The following is a 4,767-nucleotide window of genomic DNA, read 5'->3' as shown; positions in this document are numbered from 1 at the left end:
ACACCATTGACGACTCGTTGGGAAGCGATCACCTTCCTATTTGTATTCAATATTCATGCGACACCACGAGGACGCCTTCAGCACCCAAATTTAACGTAAAGAGAGCAGATTGGGTCGCCTTCACAAGGATCGTCAAGCTCGAAGTTGTTGGAGAAACCATTGATGATAAAGTAAACAATGTTCAAAATTGTATTATAAATGCAGCAATGGCAACCATCCCTAAGACTTCGACAGATAGCGTTAAGCATAGAGTTCCATGGTGGACACCAGATTGCCGCAGGGCGCTATGTGAACGAAATAGGGCCTACAGGCTTTTCCATAATAATATTACCAACGAGAACTTTCGCAATTACAAACAAGCGAGAGCTAGGGCTCGTAGAACAATCAGACAAGCCAAAAGAGACTCCTGGCGAAGCTTTGTCTCTACGATAAATAGCAATACTAAAATTTCAGAGGTTTGGTCCACAGTCAATAGAATAAATAGAAAAAAACAATCAATAAAAATCAGAAACATCTTACATGAGGGAAACAATTATGATGAACCTAGAGACATTGCTAACACAATCGCCAGGCAGTTCTCTTATACAAGCAGCTCGGAAAACTACAACCCTGCATTCCTGACCACCAAGGAAGCAGCCGAGCTGCAACCAATTCACTTTGCCACAGGAGATATTTTTGATTACAATAAAGATCTTTCAATGAATGAGCTTGTCCGAGCCCTAGAAGCCTGTAAAGGAACATCCCCAGGCCCCGATGAGATTCGATATGAGATGATAAAGCATCTTAATCATGATGACATGATTAAGTTGCTAGAAGTGTACAATGATATTTGGAAAAGCCAGGTCATGGAAAGAATTGTTAATAGTAGGCTATTGCATTTTTTAAATACCAGAAATTTACTAGTTGACGAGCAGTGCGGCTTCCGTAAGGGACGCCAAACTCTCGATCAGCTAGTAAAACTGGAAAGTCACATTCATGAGGCATTTGCCAAAAAGCATTTTTTGATATCAGTATTTTTAGACATAGAAAAAGCCTACGACATGACTTGGCGACATGGCCTACTCAGAAAACTTTATGCTTTCGGATTACGTGGAAACTTGCCTTGTTTTATCCAAAATTTCATTTCTGACAGAACGTTTTCTGTCAAATTATTTTCTGACAACGTCACTTTCTCGGACATTTTTGTCCAGGCAAACGGGGTCCCACAAGGAAGTGTCTTGTCTCCCACATTATTTTTATGTATGATAAATGACATTTTACCATCTCCTCCTCGGAATCTTAAATACTCACTGTACGCCGATGATTGTGCATTATGGCACTCCAGCAATAATGCAGAGTTCTCGGCAAATCAGATCCAATTGGCACTGGATATGATTCATAACTGGGGCCTCCAGTGGGGTTTTAAGTTTTCCATTAGAAAAAGTATTGGCGTGGTTTTTACACATAGGAGAAAGCCCAACATCAGGCTAACTCTAGACAACCATCCAATACCTATTCAAAATTCAGCTAGATTTCTTGGACTACTCTTTGATAGTAGATTGAATTGGAAAGACCACATTGGTCAATTAAAGAATAAATGTCAAAAAGCACTCAATTTATTAAAGTGCATTTCTGGACACAAATGGGGAGCTGATAGAAAGTCTTTACTGATGTTATATAAATCCCTGATTAGATCTAAAGTAGATTATGGGTCAATCGTGTATGGCTCGGCAACGAGCTCAACTCTGAAAGGTTTGAATGTTGTGCAGAATGCGTGTTTACGCGTCTGTCTTGGAGCCCTTAAGTGCACTCGCACCGAGCGCCTAGAGGTAGAGTCGGGAGTACCTCCCCTCCGTCTTAGACGCGGCCAGCTTGCGCTGACTTATGCCGCCAAGGTAGCCAGGCAGCCCCATCATCCTAACAAGGAAGTTTTGCGCCGGCAGTTAGGGCCCCAGCAACGCGGCGGGAAGCCGCTGGGCAATAGACTCCATGACCTCACAGATAAAGTCGGTAAAGATCTCTCTACCATCGATACCCTGGTTCAGTCAAATATAGCACCGTGGGAAACACCCAATTTTTCCATCTTTGTAGACTGGCTACCATCAGCCAAAGCCACGGTGTCGGAGGTGGAGGTACGCCAGTGGTTCAGAGAGATCCTAATTAAACATCTTTCCTTTTTTCATTTATATACCGACGGGTCCAAGACAGACGAGTGTGTGGGAGCGGGTGTATGGTCGACTGAATGTCAGTTGAGATTTCGATTGCCGAATCATACATCGATCTTTCTTGCCGAACTTTTTGCAATTGATAAAGCTTTAGATTTTGCCCTATCGACGACCCACGATAGAATAGTCATTTTTTCAGACTCGTTAAGTTCAATTAAAGCCATTAAATCACTAGAAACCACCTATAATGAAATACAGGGTAATATCATTCGTAAATTGCATAGTGCCAATAAATCAATCAAACTAATATGGGTACCTGGACACTCGGGTATCCATGGAAATGAACAGGCTGACAAACTAGCCGGGTCGACTGGCGATCTGGAGCCTGGTATTATCCGCACAGATCTCAGGTGTTTTGTCTCTTTTATAAAAGCAAAAATCCATCTCCTGTGGCAGAGTGAGTGGACCGACCTCACAATACACAACAAGACCAAAGAGGAAATTCAAATGTGGGACACAGCCCACAGGAAAAATAGAAGAGAGGAGGTGGTGTTGGCCCGAATAAGGGTCAATGCAACAAGACTCACACACCTCACTCCCTATATGGAGAAAAGTTTCCCTCCACAATGTCACCATTGCCATCGATGTCTGTCAATATCACACATCCTGACAACATGCCAACAATACCATAATCAGAGACAAAAATAAAAAATTATTTACAAATAAAAAATCTAGAATGTAATATCAAAAATTTACTATCCGATGATGAAAAAATAATTAGTAAAGTAATCACTTTTCTAAAGGAGACAGAACTTTATGACCTTATATAGATTGATAAAATAAAATGGAATCATTGGCTTAATAACCTTGGCCTGTGCCGCTGGTTGATAGCCAATAAATCCAACAAGCAAGCAAGCAAGCATGTTTTGGTAGCAGATAGTCTCTTGCAGATGAGCCCCTAGCTCGGCAATGCACTGCTCACAACCCATGCCTTTTTGGCACTTATTGTCTTTTTGGAATTTTATTGTATTTTATTGTTTTACAAGGGTTGCGGCCATAGGCTAAATTCATGGCCAGCCAAAGGAAGGATTTTTGATATAGAAAGAGGAGAGACCTTTTGTTTTGTCTGTTTGAATAATATATGATAAACTTTGATGATCGGAACTATTTCTCTTTTTTATCTTTTAAGTATCTTTTGAGACTTGATTTGAGAAACACTGAAATAAGAATGTTTGCCTGACTCTAGCCACGCCTGCTCGGCAATGTCCTGTGTAGGAACTCTTTCTTTCCACATACAAACTGACATACACTCATACACATACATAACATACATTTTACACGTCTTCGACTGTCTCGCACATACACGGGTGCTGATCCCTTATCAGCTGGTGGCAGCCTACCCCTACAAAGGACAGGATTCACGTTACCATGGATTCAATCGGGATTTTACTTTGGGGCAAGGGAATGTCTCGGGGAATCACTACACGTGTTATTATAGAGTTGCAAAATTGTATATCTATTTGACTTAATCAAAGATTGTCACTACAGCAATTAAAATTTCGCTCATATATAATGCAGAGTCAGGTTTGTGACTGATTTGTGCCTTCGGTATCGTTTTTAGGGAAATGTGACTTTTTTTCTTTCAGGGAACATAGTCTCATAAGAAGTGTGAGGAAACCCGGTTGGAGAGAGAGAGTCTGCGCCAGAAAATCGGCCCAAAAACCAGCAGCGTTCAGGATCTCTCTTTTGGGATTAAGTTCGCCACAATACTAATGGTATGTTTCCTCATCAGTTCAGCTGAACATAACCAGCGCGCGAGAGCCCATTCACACTTGCTGACCATCTGATTGAGCTGTGTAAAGTCATCTTCCCAGATTCCAAAATAGCCCAAGGCCTCCATATGAAAAAGACCAAGTGCTCTGAGGTAACCAAGGCTCTGGGTAATTGTATTACAAGAGAAGTCGCTCTTAAGCTTAAGTCCACAAATAAATGTGTTGCATCAATAATAATAGATGAATCGACCAATGTTAGTAGCACAAAATGCCTAACTCTTATAGTAAAATTTTATGATGCAGAGGCCCAACAGATCAAAACTGGCACACTTGACCTGATTGACATATATGGACCTCATAAAGAAATGGTTGGCTCTACAGGGATAAATTTATATAATTTAATTGTAGTAACTCTAAATGCCAACGAGATACCCCTTGGGAACCTGGTAGGTTTTGCTGCTGATGGGGCGAACAATATAATGGGGGAGCACAACTCCCTCACTAGTAGATTAAGAAATATGGCACCTGGAATTACAATTTTCCGATGTATTTGCCACAGCATCCACTTGTGTGCATCAGAGGCAGTAAAATCTTTGCCACGGCATCTGACCGCCATTGTGAAGATTTCATCCGGAATGTATACACCCATTTTTCACACAGTGCAAAGAGATAATTCAATTTCAAGCAGGCACAGATATTCTTAGAGATTAAACCTCATAAAATCCTCCATGCCTGCCAAACACGATGGTTGTCCCTTCATCAGGCAGTGGAACTGGTACTGGAACAGTGGAAAGCACTAAAAGAATATTTTTCTCAATTCGATGGAACAGAAAAATTAAGAAATATAGAAA

This window comes from Penaeus japonicus, unplaced genomic scaffold (assembly GCF_977035675.1).
Source record: "Penaeus japonicus unplaced genomic scaffold, GWHDUDI00000001_assembly GWHDUDI00000009, whole genome shotgun sequence".
NCBI lineage: Eukaryota > Metazoa > Arthropoda > Malacostraca > Decapoda > Penaeidae > Penaeus > Penaeus japonicus.
Note: the sequence above shows the minus strand (reverse complement) of the source record.